The 17913-nt window shown below is 36.9% G+C and overlaps 1 pseudogene; it reads left to right on the top strand.

The window, feature by feature from the left end:
• Window positions 1-1703: 1703 nt before the first annotated feature.
• LOC106967416 (cyclin-G2-like) lies at window positions 1704-3039 on the top strand (annotated as a pseudogene).
• The last annotated feature ends 14874 nt before the right edge of the window (window positions 3040-17913 follow it).

Below are 17913 nucleotides of genomic sequence, written 5' to 3'. Positions count from 1 at the left end.
GGCATTTAGTCATTGAACAGTACAAGCATAATGTAGGACATCTCCTCTGAATGCTAGCAAGCATAGTGTGAAGTCAGCTCTCGGGGAGATTTCAGGCATCAGAGTAAATCCAGATTGGCTTCTGTCATTTGCTATACTGTTGGAATCCACATGATAGATGATAGCGTCTTGGTCAAGGATGATATCACTGGATTGGGATGATAGCTGCTAGGAGGCTCAAATTCTGAGTATTCTTTGAAGGTGGAGCCAGAAGGCTATTCTAACGTTACATTTGTTATATGGCATTACATATTGCCCCCAAACCATATGTATACCTATGATGTTGTCCAATGTCTTGGAAATATCAAGTTAACTATGGAGCCCTTCCAGTAAAACTTAGCAGGCTGACCATCTTTGTCCAGCAGTTCTCCCTCCAAATTTTTCATTAAAATATCAGTGAAGAGGGGCGCCTGGGTGGCTCAGTCGGTTGAGCATATGACTTCGGCTCAGGTCACGATCTCGCGGTCCGTGAGTTCCAGCCCCGCGTCGGGCTGTGTGCTGATCGCTCAGAGCCTGGAGCCTGTTTCCGATTCTGTGTCTCCCTCTCTCTCTGCCCCTCCCCCGTTCATGCTCTGTCTCTCTCTGTCCCAAAAATAAATAAACGTTAAAAAAAATTAAAAAAAATATCAGTGAAGAATAGTGGATGAAAGATTTTTTTTAAGTTTAGACAACAAACTTACAGAGGAAATTTAATGGTTTTAGCAGACCATAAAAAAGAGGAATCCAAATGCCTATAAGAGGAGGAGTACCTGTAAGAGTTGATCTAATTTCCCTTTCAGAATGCGTAGAACATGGAGTGAGGTATGATTAGCAACATGAATGGTTGAAAATCTATATACAAATTGGTTGAATTTTCCTGGTCCCTTACACTTTCTGAGCAGTCGAGAAACTACCCCACCCACATGCATCATAGGTAATAGCATGCTTAGTCTGGAGAAACTGAGCCCAAGGAGCCTCTGAGTTCAGAGACAACAGGCACACAGGATAAGGTGTGTGTGTGTGTGTGTGTGTGTGTGTGTGTAGGAAGAGTGGTAAGATAATGCAAAAATCTACATGCTGAAATGCAAGACCAGCAGGCTGCTTCTCCTGTCTAGCTCCTAGAATCCTAGACAACCAGGTTAATACCCTCCACCCATCAACACACACCCATGCACTTCTTCCAGTCAGCTTCTCACTTTTGCATATGAGAGGACAGCCAACAATCAGTGGACATTCAAGAAAAGACAATTTATGGGGTGCCTGGGCGGCTCAGTCGGTTAAGCATCCGACTTCGGCTCAGGTCATGATCTCGCGGTCTGTGGGTTCGAGCCCCGCGTCGGGCTCTGTGCGGACAGCTCAGAGCCTGGAGCCTGTTTCAGATTCTGTGTCTCCCTCTTTCTCTGACCCTCCCCTGTTCATGCTCTCTCTCTCTCTCTCTGTCTCAAAAATAAATAAATGTTTAAAAAAATAAAAAAAAAAGAAAAGACAATTTAGGAGAGACAAAAAACAAACAGGAAAACACAACTTGCACAATAACAAAGACCATCAGTGGAACAGAAGAAACCAAATATAGTTAATACCATCAAGGGTGTGAGAAAAGATAGTCTGCCTATGAAACAAGAATGGGGTCCTATAATGAAAGAAAAGTTCAGAGGGCAATTTTTAACTCTGGAAATTAAAAACCGATGAACAAAAAGAGGTTTTCTTTGGCCTCCACCATTGGCATGGCATGGCTCCAGAGGGGCTGGGGACATACAACCCCAGAGTCTGCAGGAGGAGATGTTGCCAGCAGGCAGGTTGGCATGGGCAGGGGCATGACGCTGGGGCTGTGAGGTTGAGAGGAGATGTTAGTGCCAGTGGAGAGTTGGATGCCTTTTGGGGGCACTGCTAAACTGGTGTGTACCTGACCCAGGGAAGAGTCTGTCCGGTTCCTTTGTGCTCAGCCATCTCTAGGCCAGATGCAGCATCTCCTACCTAGTTTGAAGGATCTGGGGGCGTAGATCTTTGGCAGTCTGGAATAAGTCCAGCTATCTGAGCTATTGAAAATCTCCCTGGAGTAAGAACAGAAATTGCAACCACAAAAAAAGAGGGCCAAGCTGGATGAAGGTTACCCTTGAGAACAATAACATTTTGTGTTGGAGACAGGAAAATGTAGAGACCTAAGGGATTTAACCAACATTTTGGGGGAATCTTGCACATAAACTTTCATCCTGGCTACCAATATTTTGGACAGATCCTTGGCTTTTACGACAGGGAGACCTAAGATTTGCCTCACATTGGAGTCTGTTGTGTTTGCTGGTTGCCGGCATAGTTGAACAAGAATGCATTTCTTCCACTCCTGAAGTAATCCAAATTAGTCAATGTAAATGCACTGGTTCTGACAGAAAATGAAGGGAAAATATAATTCTGGAAAAAATTCAGAACTATGAAATGGAACAGGCTGCTGTCTTGAACTTTGTTCTACTTGTATAAGAACATTATACTTCATATTTCAGAAAGGAAGGAACTATCGAGCCTTGGTAACCTGGAAGCTCAGCTGAAAGCTTACAATTTTCAACTAGTCTTTTCAAAAGCAAAGCCATCTGTGTGAGCTTTGTACCTCCTCAATCTGGAAGTACAAACGTAAGTCAGCAAATAATCACGAATATTCCTGCTTGTTATAAAGCATTTGAAGATTAATGACGCTGAGTTCTTTTATTGGAGGGAAGTAGTTTCTAAGTGTCTAGCTGAATATTTTCTCTCAAATGTTACAAGAAGTTGGTTTGGGTTGTTTCTCGGTGCAGAGCCCAGACCTCCAAGACAGCAGCTAGGGTATTTCTGAGTTGTAAACAACACTAGTGGATAGCCACCTTGATGAAAGTGAGGACTCTGAAGAGGTGGGTTCTAAAGAATGAAGTCTCAGCAGCTCTGTCTCCATTGCAGTGATCAAAGATGCACTGTCTTTTTCAACTTGAAAGTGGCACAGTTTCCGTGCTTTCTGTTTTAGAAATCTAATTGTACTGTGTCAGAATTTAAAGTATGTATATAGTTTATAAGCAATAAATGGAGGACTGGGTAGTTTTTCATTCAGCCCTCGTCGAGGCAGGAATACATAGACTAGAACACTGTCGTCTATAATTATTCAGAGCAGATCTGGTCTATTTTCATATTCTAAACTATCAAATGGGTTAGGGCCTCTCAAACAATTGAAAATAACTTAAATATAGGCACTATGTTTTTCACTTTAAATAAAAATGATCTTTAGCTACATGTTAATACGATAATACATTTTGTGAGAAAGGATGTAGGAAGTGGAAGGAGAGAGCATTTGTTTTCTTGATGAAGTATGAAGTAAGAGGCAGAAATCTGCTGAGAATAAAACAGAGTCCAGTCTGAGAGGGAAAGAGGTTTCAGGGGAGCAGGTTCTGAATGGGTTTTGAGGGGAATGTTGAAGGGAACTAATCAGGACAAGTAAAGTCCTGAAATGATGCAGAGGTCCTAGCCAATGTTGGAAACCATGAATTCAGTAGTGCAAGATCAAAGAAAGAACCAGGGGCTTTTTATCTAGCATTACCAAGTTCCAAAATGCAGAAACCAAAAAAGGGTAACTCACTGCTCTAGGATTTGGGTTTGCAGGTTGCTGGTGATGAGGAACTTCAGATGAACAACCTTGTCAGTGAGAAAAGAAGGTAGATTAGGATGAAATCAACAAATAAAAAAAAAAGGGGGGGTGGAATCCAGGGCCTGGATGGTTGGTTTGCTGTGATTCCTGTGCATATTTGGTGGGAAGGATAGTATATAAGAGGTGAAAAATCAAGAATTTGTTGACAATGAATGGAATGTAGAACTTCGAAGTTTCAAGTTACCTCTTCAAGGCATGTACCTTAATTTTTTTAAATATTTTTTAAATTTATTTTTGAGAAAGAGAGAGAGAGAGAGAGAGAGAGAGAGAGCATGAACAGGGGAGGGGCAGAGAGAGGGAGACACAGAATCTGAAGCAGGCTAGCTCCAGGCTCTGAGCATTTTGCACAGAGCCTGATGCGGGGTTCTAACCCACGGACCACGAGATAAGGCATGTCCCTTAGAAAAGGGCTACAGTGCAGAGGAGGAAAGGGTAAGGCAAAAGAGGTCTAGGGCATTTGAAATTAGGATGTGAATTTTTTGTCTATGTAAACTCTGAAATACCTAGAATTGTGGTGCAAGTATGGCAGAGAAAGACTATGAACCAGCTCTGAAAGTCTACATTGAAAAAAGTGACCTTAACAAGCACAATATAAGATAAATTGTTTTAAATGAAGATAGATTTTTATTGGAAGATGAAAATGTAAAGGTCAGGAAGCAGAGTTAGGGGGTTGGGGGAACGTCACCTCTACAATCTCTCGATATACACACTTTCCTGTGGACCTGGAGAAAAGAATAGCTTCCAGGCTTACGTGAATACTGAAAGTCATAATTAATCAAGGCCTATCTTCCTGTAGCATCAATTTCCATGGCTGATAAACAATTTCATACATTTTGGATTCATACAAACTCAGATACAATTGGAAGTAAGTAGGATGCAAAATTTATGTACATGTTAATGATAACACAAAAATGTCAAAGAAATCTACACTTGGGAAATGCTGCTTTGGGCTAGTACTCTGGTTCCTTTGGAAGACTTTATTTCCCCTGTCGTCTGTATGAAGAACTTTGAAGAGGTCCTGAAAGAAAGGTTGGGATGCAGGACAGTTCATTATCCACAGGAAAGAGTCTTGCTCTGCAATGGATAAGGTGGCGGGGGGTGGGGGGGGTGAAGGGGTGGGGGAGTGGTTGGGGTTGTTCAACAGAGAAAAAGATTAGAAAGAGAAATCTGAAAACAGTAACGGTCAAGTGCCCTGGCATAGAAAAGAGGAAGTGTGGGATGTTAACAGTTTTCAGTCATTAAAACAGGAATGAGGATCATTCAAAGGTCATCAACCTCAGAGATTTCCTATTCTAGATTCTGCACTCATCATGTTTGTGCAGGAAGTACTGTACCCTGCCTGCCTCTGGGAAGCACTGAGTACCATGTGTGAGGAGATTCTCAGCAAGCATCAAGAGTTCTGATTAAATCCAAGGCTTTTCCATGTGCTGGGAGCTGTGAGGGGTTGCTAGTCCGTTCACCGCAACCCTCCCGGTAGCTCATAATTAATTCAAACAGTGACAAGATGACTTACTTTATGGCTCAGCAACTCTTTCTTCCAGGTCAGAGACAACCAGTGAAGACCCCAAAACAGGATTTTACTTTTTCCCTATTTGGTTTCCGTGATGCTTGTCTCTCCAACCTCTTGACAACAGTAAATACTTGTGAACTGCTGAACAATATTGATTGCCTCAGCAAACTTAACTTTTAAGTCACCAGATGTTTTGGTCTTCCGTCCTAATTATTTTGTTAGAACTGTTTTCAAAAATCTTTATTTATTTATTTATTTATTTAGAGAGAGATAGTGGAGGAGGGGCAGAGAGAGAGAGAGAGAGAGAGAAGGAGAGAGGAAGCCCGACTCAGGACTCGATCCCACGAACCGTGAGATCATGACCTGAGCCAAAATCAAGTCAGATGCTTAACTGACTGAGCCACGCAAGTGCCCCAAGAAGTAATTACCTTCATCAACAAATGTAGCAACACCAGCTTCCCACCCCACCCCCCAACATAGAGCTTTTCTCCCTCAGAGAGATGTCTGAAAATGCATCTGAGTAGACATACCCTAGAATCTTTGAAGCTCGTTTCCTCTATTGCCAAAATAAAATGATTCTGTTATTTTGAAATTATACAGCACTTTTCACCCAGAAAGCTTAGTGAAGAAATACTTCCTTCTTCAAATGTTATTGGATATTGAATTACAGTCTCTGTTTTCCCTGTCAGTGAAAGTGATCACATTATCTTCAGACCAACTAATATCATGACTTATTAATAATCGTGTAGCAGTAATTTGGTCTGGTATGGCTATGAACAGTGAAATAAAGGAAACGTTTTATGAGACATTCTGGAATTTAAAGAATTATGTTTTTTATGTAGCCTGAAAGACAGGCAATCATTTCCAGAAGAACTGAATGCCAGCCAGTTGGAAAAGACCGAGTTTGGAGCAATTGAAAAAGGAATTTTTCTAAAAAGACAGGCAAGTGGCCTCAGGAAAGGAGGCTTGCTAAAATGTACTGGGTACAGGCAGATAATAATAGGAATTGCCAAATTGGGTTTTTGAGGATATTGAGATGAGGCTTAACTTGGAATTATTGAGTTTCAATCTAGCAGGAAAGAACAGAGTAACACCTGGGGCTGTTCTCAGTGGTTTGCTAGCGTGGGTGGGGGTTGGGGGTGGTGGTAATAACAAAGTAATACTAACTCTGGAATGAATTGTTTAATTTTTACTTTTAAGAAATACTGTTCTCTTCTAGGTACTATAAAACAGCTATATCTACTAAACAAAATCTGAATTTATTCAATCATTTAAGCGTCAAATGATTTACTGAATTTTTTAAAAAGATGGCTTCACTTGTCTTAGACAACTTCACAACTGTTGAGAGGGGCTGGGGGTTGTGGATACTCAAAGATGACATGACTTAGTCTGAAAAAGAACATTTGTGACATAAGAACTAGGACAACGGTACAGGTGGATGATAAAAAAACGTGACTTGGTTTGAGCACATGCAGGGTGCCTGGTGAAGAACCCCAGAAGCATTTTGGAAGAAAAAGGATTTTGCAAGGGATACGTCCTAAATTATGAAATATGGAGAAAAATTAAAAAAGAGGTGAAATTTGAATTGGTATGGAACAAACTTTGTGTAGGGAGAATAATGGATCTGCAAAGATGTTCAAATCCTCATCCCAGAATCTGTGATTATTACATGGCAAGGAGAAATTAGGGTTGAGGATGGGATTAAGGTGCTAAATCAGCTATTCCAGGAAATTATTCTGGATTATCCAGGTGGGTTCAGTATAATCACGAGAGTCATCGAGGAAGAAGGAGACAGAAAAAAAAGAACCAGAGAAATGGCATCATAAAAAAAGGCAACCATATATTGCCGGCTTTCTCACTAGAACAAGTAAGCAATGCAGCCCTACTAACTACGGACACCTTGATTTTAGCCCAGTGAGACTCCTTTCAGACGTCTGTCCTCCAGAACTGTAAGATAATAAATTCATATTGTTTTAAGCCAATTAATAGTGATTTGTTACAATAGGAAACTAATACAGATGTGAATTTATGAGAACTGATATGATTGATAAAGGAAAGAAAAGAGCCAAACAAATCTATGATTTTTTTTTTTTTTAGCTTAAGTGGTCAATTGGGATAACAATGCATTCAGAGAAGATGGCAGTAATTGGCCATCAGAGATGATTTTGGTGGGAAGATGATGAAATTCAACTGATTTATTTTGAGTTTGAGGTAATAGAATGATATGAAAGCATCAATATCCAGATGAAAAAATAGATTTGGATTTGGAAATTGACAATATGGAGAAACTATGAGAATAAAGGATTAATCTAAAAAGTATTTTAGGCAAAAACAGAATGGTTGAGCTTTTGGCGATTTTCAGGTATAGGGGTAGATTAAAATGAAAAAGATAAAATAATAGAGCCATCAGAGAAGCAGATGGGGAATCGGTAAAGGACAGAGATGAATTTGCAGAGAGCTTGAGGTATGAAATTAGAGTTTAGTAAACATCTGCTGAATGAATAAAATAGAAGTATCTTAGAAAGTAGACAAAGGCTCAGACTGATGTGTTAGAAGTGGCCTTGCTAGTCAAGAGTGATAAAACTCTTGACAGTTATAAAAGTATAAAACTACTTTTATACATTATTATGTACTTGGTAACTGACTAGGTTATTATATATTCCAAAAACACAGGTTGGCATTTAGGTTCTGAAAAGTATCACCTAATAGTAGCATATGTGAATGCTTGTTTCACTATGCTTGCCCATACTGAATGTTAAAATTTGAGGAGGATCTCAAGGGCGCCGACTAAATTGAGGTATATTCTTTGGTACGTTATTAGTCGATGTATGACAAGTGTTTATTTTTATAGTTTTATGCCCTTCATCTCCCTATATGATCTCATTCCCATATGCTTTTTCTTGATTTTGTGCTTACTTTATATCCTGTCAATCCACACTCTCCATAAAGGTGTCAGTGTGAAATATACAGTATTGTTGCATGTAATGCATACACATTTGTATCTGTGTTGCGTTATATTTCTTACTTTTTTCACTCGACCTATATAGAACTGGAAAAATTTTTGCATGAATTTATTGGAATTATCCTTTTTAGTAACCCCCTAAGTTATCTAGTCTTCTGTTGACTGATATCTGGAATGCTTCCAACTTTTTACTACTATTGTACTTCAAATGAGCAGTTTTATCTATGCCTTTTTGTGTACCTCAGCAAGGGTTTCACTGGAATTATTCTTCTTTTTGTGGGATATATGCATACCCTTATTTGATTACTAGTCAATAGAATTTATTTCCAAAATGAGTGCCACGGATGCCATCTAATGCATCAGGGTTTTGTTCCCTGCATCTGCATCAATACTTGACATTATTTGAACTTTTTCGAATATGATGATAATACAACGTATATCATTATTATTTTTATGTGCACTTCTATGATTACTACTGCTATTGGTCTCTCTCTCCATATGTTTGTGTGTGTACATATATATGTATATATATACATATATATATATTTATATGGTGTTTTTGTGTATAAATCGCCCATTCATATAATTTCCCAATTCTTTCTGGTTTCCCCATTTCTTGATAACTTATAATACTTCTTTGTGTATTATAGATCTTAATCCTTTGTCAGTTTTAGATGTTGCAAATACCCCCTTACTTCTAACTTCATTTGAGAGGCCCTTGTTTGAGAAAATCTTTACCTTTGATGTAACACGATACACAATTTGCTTTCATATCATTAATGCCTTTTGTTCTTATTTAAAAATAATTCTCCATAGAGAGATAAAAGATATCAGAATACACTTCCTACTAACGTTGTTGTTTTTCTTTTCACAATATCCTTTCAATCCTGGAGCTTATTTCTGCGACATATGGTCATAACTTCATTGTGCTTTTCATACTGCGAACCAATTATTTCAACATTGTTCACAACAGAGTCCATACTTCATCCACTATATGCTATGTTAGTCTTTTATCTTTTCACATCTTATGTTACTATTTAGACCTTGGGTCAATGATTCAAATTTAAGTTTACTGTTTTAACTCTAGAAATGTTGAGACTTTCTCTTTGTGTTCAATGCTTTTAAATATTTCTGCACTGCATATAAATATGTACTGCTTTATATTTTCTGCCCTCCTCTGTACTCCATGAGGCTTCTCAACTGAGGGTATGCATCTTTATTTAGTTATAAAAAAATGATGACTGTTATATTTTCAGTGCTTTCCTCTCCATTTTCTTTGTTTCTTTTTTTTAATGTTTATTTATTTTGAGAGAGAGAGCATGAGCAGGAAAGGGGCAGAGAGAGAGGGAGAGAGAGAATCCCAAGCAGGCTCTGGAGCTGTCAGTGCAGAACCTGACACAGGGCTCAATTACCTGAACTGTGAGATCATGACCTGAGCTGAAATACCAAGAATTGGATGCTTAACTGGCTGGCCACCCAGCCGCCCCCATTTTCTTTTTTTTTTTTCTCTTTCTGGGATTTCTATCAGATAGAAATGGATACTTTAACCTTTAGTTTTTGCATCTTATAACTTCATTTTTATAGAGTTAGGGTTAAGTTTTGTACAAGCACATAAAAGCCTATGTCATTCATTTCAATAGCCATGTGATACACTACAATATTATTATGAATAATTTTTTGATGGATATTTAGGTTTCCAATTTTTACTACCACAACAAATAAATCATTCTACTGTGTCTATTTTGGTGCTCATCTATGCATAGTTCTTTTGGATTGTTTTTTAGAAGTAGAACTGCTGAGTCAATGGAGATGAACGATTTTATTTTGATAGACTGTCAACTTGTTTTCCAGAATGGTTTCTGCAATTTGTACTCCCACTAAGAGTGTACAAAAGTACTATTCCTCATTTCTATGCCAAGGCTTGATGTAATCACTGTAATTCTTGTCAAACATATGAAAAATAATTCCTTTTTATTTTGCATTTTCCTTATAACTAATCAGGTTGAACATCTTTTTGTATATATTTATGTAGATATTTGTGATTATCCATTGTGACTTACATCCTGTCCATTATTTCCATTATTTTTATTGTTTTTTTTTTTATTGACTTTAGGAACTCTGTGTGTGTGTGTATGTGAGTGTGTGTGTGTGTGTGTGTGTGTGTGTGTGTATGTGTATTTTAGATAGTAATCTTGGCCAGTAATATAGTAATATACGGTGCAAAATTTTCCCCAGAACCTTGCTGAAATTTTAGCTTTATTTATGATTTATTTTGTTTTAGGGAGTCTTTAGTTTCTAAGAAACAGAATCTGTCAGTTTCTTTTCTTTGGATTTGTGTTTCACTTAGAAAACATCTCTACCAATATTAACTTACAATTTCTTCCACTGCTTTTGTAATATTAATTAACCTGGAATTTACACACACACACACACACACACACACACGGAGATCTATTTTTCTTCAATGTGCAAACCCAATTTTTCAAATACTAGTAACTGAATAGTCCACATTTTCATTTTTGTTTACAATGCTGTCTTCACCACAAACTAAATTAAAGTATATACATGGATCTGTTTACAGAGACTTTGTAATATCTTTTAACTTCTGTTATTCATGTCTTTCATCACTAATTTTATTTTAAAAAAAGCTATAGCTCTATTTTCCATAGCATCTAGCTATATTTTCCATAACATCCTTAGTTTGTTCTTTTCATGAACTTTAGAATTAGGTGGTTTTTTTGTTTGTTTGTTAATTTCTTTGATCATTGATTGAGGTTATATTAAAATATAGATTATTTAATTGTTCTTCTATTGCTCATGACCCATCTTTTCCTTTTCCAGCTCTTCTTTCAAGTCTATCAGTAAACGTTTATAATTTATTTTTGTATCCCACTCTTGATTTTTATAAGTTTTTAAGTCATAATCCTTGGTTATTTGCATTTTCAAATTTTCTGATTCTTTAGAAACATTTGATAATTTTCCAAATTTTGTTAGATAGTTAAGATTTTGAACCATTCATAGGTTGCAATTATTTTCAATTCGTTTTGTTTTTTTCTTTTTGAACTATTTCTCTTCAGTGAAGTTTTCATAACATTTTTAAATTGAGCTATAACTTACCAACAGTTAAATGCACAGATATTAAGAGTACTATTCAATCAATTGGAAAATATATAAATCCATGTGACCAACATTATAATTGTTGTTTAGTTCAGTAACATCATCAGAGAAAGTCCCTTTCTACTCCTTTCTGGTTGATCACCTCTCCCTTGCTTCATGCCAACCACCATTGTTCTGATTTCTATCACTATAAATTAGTTTTCTATGTTCTAGAAATACATGTAAATAGTCACACTATATTACCCTGCCTATATCTGCTCTGCATGGTGTCTGACTCCATTCACTCACATGGTATCTCTGAAGTTATTCTTTGTTTTTGTGTATATCAGTAGTTTGTTCCTTTTTATTACTGAGTAATATTTTGTTGAATATACTAAAATTTGATAATATATTTGGATTGTTTTTCAACTTTTGGCTCCTATGATTAATTGGCTCTAATAAGTTTTTGTTAAAGATTTGTAGGGAACATATTGGAATTGAATTTTTTTAATGTAGGAAGAATTTTAACTAATCAATAGAATCAACTAATAAATTACAGAGATGAAGGAATTAGCAAACAAAGATATTACAATAGCTATTTTAATTATGAGCCATATGAATAAGAAGGCAGAAAAAAACACGATCATGAAAAGGAGAGAGTTCAATGATATAAGAAGACTCAAATTGAAATTTTTGAGGTAAAAAATACCGTATCTGAGATGAAAAATAAAGTAGATCATAGTATAGACTGAATGTCTGTGTGCCTCACAAATCATATGTTGAAATCTAATCCTCAATGTAGTGGTGTTCGGAGGTGGGCATTTAGAGGGTGATTAAGTCATGAAAGTAGAACCTTCATAAATGAAATTTGTGCTTTTATAAAAGAGGCTCCAGAGAGCCTTTTTGCCCCTTTTACCATGTGAGGACACAAAGAGAAGATGACCATCTATGAACTGGAAAGTGTGCCCTCACTAGATATCAAATCTTCTTGTGTCTCGAACTTGGAATTCCCAGCCTTCAGAACTGTGAGAAATAAATATCTGGTTTTTAAGTCACTCAGTCTTTGACACTTTTATTATATCAACCTGAAAAGACTGAGACAGCATTCACATTAAATTAGACCCAGCAGCAAAAAAGACCAATGAACTTAAACACAAGCTGTAAAAACTATACAAAATTATGTACAGACACAAAAAATGAGGGAAGAAATAAACAGAGCATCAATGACCGGTTGGATAATAACAGGCAGTCTAACATGCATACAATTGCCATCTCAAAAGGAAAAAAGAGAGAGAAGAGATGAGAGAAAATCAGTTGAAGAAATAATAGTAAATAATTTTTTAGGTTTGGAGGAAACTATAAGTCTACAGACCCAAGAATCTCAATAAATTTTAAGAAGAGTAAACCTTATGAAAATCACTCTAAGGCACATCTTAATCAAATTGTTGAAAACCAATGGTAAGGAGAAAATCTCAAAAGTATCCAAAAGAAGTAAAGACAGATGACTTCACTATGGTAAAACTTAGATAAATATAATATTTGTGATTAGTAGTATTCAATTGACTTAACACATTTAATATAGAGTATAATAAAATTATGGAATACGAACCCCCACTTTTGAAGCACTTTACCATTAATGTTTCATAAAATTGTCATTAAATTACCGAGGGAATATAACAGTAGTGAAAAATATGTATCAAAAATTAATATTGGAAAAGAATGTGGATCTTGCTTCTAAGATTTGAGGAGTCTACAGGCTATAGAAAAGGGGACAATGTATTGGGGAAGCTATGTTATCCTTTAACTCACTGCATATAAAACTGTAGCCTAATTCAGGAAGAACTGAAAAAACCATTACTGTTACCTAATTTTGAATGGCAAGAGCTGGATAAGAGTGTGGGTGCACAGCAGTTAGTAAGAAGCATAACTTGATCCTAATTAAGACTACCACCAGAAATTTCCTGGATGCCAGGGTTTGTGCAATGGAGGGAACCTGCTGTACAGATTATTCTCATATTACACTTTTAGCTAAATCAGGGAGACAGCTGAGGGTAGTTCCCAGTGAGAGCTGTCAAGCCAATGAGAATAATTTTATAGAAAGCATTGGGACAACTGCATAATTACAGACAAGAAAATCTTCAGCAAAGAAGAGAAAACCCAGGCTTAACTGCATCCAAGTGCAATGTCCTTGATCATTAACTTTCCAAAGTAAAATTATAACAAATGTAAGTTTTTCTCTTGCTTTTGTGACTTACATAGGACCCTTTCAATTTCTTACAACCCATCTCAACCCCACAATTTTTCAGACATAAGCTTCCCTCTCTAAGGTTAAGTAAACCAAAAGGTTGACCAATGTATTTATTGAATGTTTTACTCTGAGGAAGTAAAACAAATGTCCACCTATAAAACAAACTTACTATAAGAAATTGAAGAAACTTAAAAAAAATCCATAATCTGTAAATGTGTTAAAATTCAAGAGAACCAGAGTAGAACATCATTAAAAATCCAAGAAAGACACTTAGAGATTAAAAATATGACTGCTGGATTTTGAAAATGCAATTAAGGTTAAAAAATTGAAAAAAAAACCCTGGGTATTGTATTGTATTAATTCACTGACAAGTGAATTAATACTTTTATCCTCCAAAATTAAACAGAAAAGAACGCAACGATAATTGGGACAATAAGATTACATGAGAACACAGATGATGAAGTTTATACTGCCAATTCTTTTCTATGTGTCTGCAGCAACAGGATGTTTTAAGATAATGTCTCAGTGTTTCACAATTTAAGTGATGACAGGTACATTGAAACTTCCAAAACTGAGACACACAGAGAAAAAGAATGACAAATGGCGACCATAATATTCAAGATTGTGGGGCAACTTCAAAAGATATAACAAACATATAATTGGAATACAATAAAGAGAAGAAAGAAAACAGAGCTGAAGGAATATTTGAAATAATAATATCTGAGAACTTTTCAAAATTAATGGCAAACATCACAGATCCAAGAAGTTCATAGAACACAAAGAAGGGTAAATACCAAAAATCCACACCTAGCGTATCACATTTAAACTGCAAAAAACCAAAACAAAGAGAAAATCATGAAAATAGAGGGGATGATGAGGGAATCTTACTATAGATCAATAATTTTTTGGTAAGAATTATGGCTGATTTCTTGTCAGACCTATGCAGGCAAGAGTGATATATATTAACAAGAGGGCCAAAGAAGACATACTTTACTCATATCTACCTCCCCTCCAACGACAATAATTTGGCATCCATCCATAGACAAAAGAGCCTTTGTGGGAGCTTTGAGAATCCAGTTAAGATGTGAAACCTTGCTGCAATCTAAAACCAGGAGGAGCTGTTTTGAGAAAGAAGGCTCACAGCTAGGCAGCTGACTCACCGATAGTCCCAACCACAGATCGGAAGCAGCTCCATAAACCCTGAGGATGCGACTACTGTCCCACTTGGCTTTGGTTCTATTACCAGCACCACATGTCAAGGGACCTTGGAGGAATCACACTCACTTGTATGTTGTGTAACAGGCATACAGAACTCAGTGCTGGCTGTGGACCCTGAGGTGGTCTGTAAATCAGCTCCAGCCTCTCTTGGCCACACCTGGAAGGCTGTAAATTCTAAAAGGGTTCTGTAACTGGGCTCTGGCCTATCCCAGCCACAGTCCACAAATAGTCATGCTGACACCAGGGACACAACAAGATATATATTTGTACCTCTGAGTATCCTGAAAGGGCCTTATATAGGGCTCCAGTTCCTCATAGTCACAATCTTCCTGCAGACCTAAAATGGTAGGATCTCAGCAGGAGATATGTCCATCTGCACCACCAGGGATTCTGAAAGTGCCCTTTATTGGACTCCAGTCTCCTCCCACAATCGATGAGTAGGTCTGCTGGCAAAGGGAGTGGGCAGGGGAAATTCCCAGGAGATCTACAATTTGCCTGACAAGGAATTCTAAATAATTACCTTAGAGAAGCTCAATGAAATATAAGACAGATAAACGATGAAAAAAATTATGGATAACAATGCATTAACAAAATGAGAGTTTTAATTATAAAATAGAAACCATAAAAAAGAACCAGACATAAATCCAAGAGCTAAAGAATACAATGATAAAACTGAAAAAAAAATTCAGTAGAGGGCTTCAACAACAGACTTGATCATGTAGAAGAAATAATCAGTGAACTCAAAGACAGATCATTAGACATTAGCCAGTTAGAGGAACAAAAAGCAAAAAGAGCAAAGAAGAATGAAAAAAGTGTACATGAATTATGGGAACATTATAAACATTATAAACATGGCAATCCCAAAGAGAGAAAAGAGGCAGAAAGATTATTTAAAGAAATAACAGCTGAAAACTTGCCAAATTAAGGGAGAAATATGGACATCCAAGTACAGAAGTTCAAAGGATCCTAAACAAGATCCACCCAAAGAGGATCACTCTGAAACACACATAATCAAAGTATTAAAAGTCAAAGACAAGGAAAAGATTTTGAAAGTAGCAAGAGAAAAAGAGCAATCATATACAAGGGAACCCCTAGAAAGCTATCTTTCTGCATTGATTTCTCTACAGAAAGTTTATAGGTCAAGAGATGGAGGGATCTTAGAATGGAATGCAGAATGTGAAAAAGATCTGTCTGTGCTACCAGTGTATGAAACAATCTCATTGAAGAGGGTGGAGGCAAACCTTTTGACCTAAGTAGATGAGTGGAATCTATAGCACCAAAGGAAAGCAAACTGTAAGTAAGCATTGTGCTCTGTTCCAGCGGTAACACTGTTTCCCACGTGTATGAGTTAACAATTCTGAAACTACTGTAGGTGTATACTGGATTAAGCAATTGAGTAAGTAAATAAGACAATGGGAGCCAGGCTTCTCAGTGATGGATTTGGAGGCTGCAGACAATCAAGGCTAAAATAATTCGTGCGGTAATAATGGATTAGACTCGGAGACTTCAGTGTGAACTCATGTCTAGCTTAATACAGTACCGATGTTCACATATAGAAATGTTTATAGATATTTGCATATATATATATAGGTTAATATATATACATGTATTCCCTTATTCTGTCAGATGAGGAGCCTAGAAGCAATGACCCCCAAGTAGCAATGAACACCTAGATCTCGGTTTCAAATAGCATTTTCCGTTCAAAGAAAAAGGCCTTTTTTGGGGAAATGGCTGGTTCCAGCATTAGGTCAGGGAATATTAAAAATGAGCTCAGAATATCTTATAGTATCAAAAAGTACCACAAAAAGTAAGGAAGCAAGGAAGTGTTCAAAAGCAAGGCAAAACAAAACAAAACAAACTCCCAAATCCCAATGATCAATACTGGTTCATTAATTGTGACGAGTGTACCATAATAAGGTATGATGTTATTAACAATGGAAGCTGGGTGTGGGTGAATGGAAACTCTTTACCACCTTCTCATTTTTTCTGTATATCTAAAACTATTCTAAACTAAAATGTTTATTTAAAAAGTCTGTGCTGGGAGTAAATTTTTTTTTCTTTTCTTCCCTCACAGTAAAATGTTTTCTTTCATTTGTAATTCTATCGTGCATGTCATTTATACAGTAGCCTAAAATAGAAAAGCCACCAAGATAGACTCTTACTAATGTAGTTTGTTACTGAATATACCCAAGAGAAAAAGATCAATGGGAGACAGAATGTCCTTGCAATATTCCAGTCAGAGACCCTGAAGAAAACCACAAAATTCTTGGAAAAATTTCCTATAGGGAGAGTACAGAGAACCTCAGGAATCAGCTGGGAGTGGGGCTGTGAGTTTGCCCTTTTAGGCAAGTACAAAGGTGATTCTTCTTCATACTAAAGATAATGGATCACTGTTTTATCATGTGATGTGCTACTGGACACATAATATATACTGTTTCTCTAGACCCTCCTTAATCTCTATCCCTGGGAAATAGTCATTTAATCCAAGATTGCTATTCAATCTAACTGAACCATGACCAGCTCATATTTCTCCAATTTTCTTAGAGATTTCTATAAAAGACCTTGCCTATACCCACAAACGGCCTTACAAAGAACTTATGACCAATAAATATCCCTGACCCGAACACTTGGGGTGTAGAGATGAACAAAATAAACCTGCTCCTCATCCTGATAGAGATTACAGTCTGGTGAGAAAGACAAATATTAAGTAAATAATTACCCAGACAATGAATCAATTGTAAAGGTGAAAAATGCTATGAAAGACTAAGGATATAACAGGAGAATCTGTCCAATATTTGTGTTTCTAGGTGGAGAGGGGTCAGGAAAGGAATCCATAATGAAATGGTGTTGAACCTGAGACATGAGGGATGATTTGGGTTGGCCGGATCAAAGCTGGGGAGATGAAGGAAGTGTCGATCAAGAGAATGAGAGGTTTACAGGCAGAGGGAATAGCATGTACAGTAGGTCTCTGTGGGAAAATCCATTGCATGATACCGCTATAGAGACATCGAGATTTGAGAATTAGATTATCCATTCAACCAAAGTTGATCAGATTTTTATTATGTGCCAGGTGTTTGGATGAAAGGGGGCCCTCTGTGGTTGGAACACACATAGCATGGAGAGAAGGAAAAATATACTAGTATTAAGTCTCTTAAAACTTCATTTCACAAAATTCAAAAATTATACCACTATAATCTTTG

This window comes from Acinonyx jubatus, chromosome B4 (assembly GCF_027475565.1).
Source record: "Acinonyx jubatus isolate Ajub_Pintada_27869175 chromosome B4, VMU_Ajub_asm_v1.0, whole genome shotgun sequence".
In the NCBI taxonomy this organism is placed as follows: Eukaryota; Metazoa; Chordata; class Mammalia; order Carnivora; family Felidae; genus Acinonyx; species Acinonyx jubatus.
This window is presented reverse-complemented; position numbering and strand designations above follow the sequence as displayed.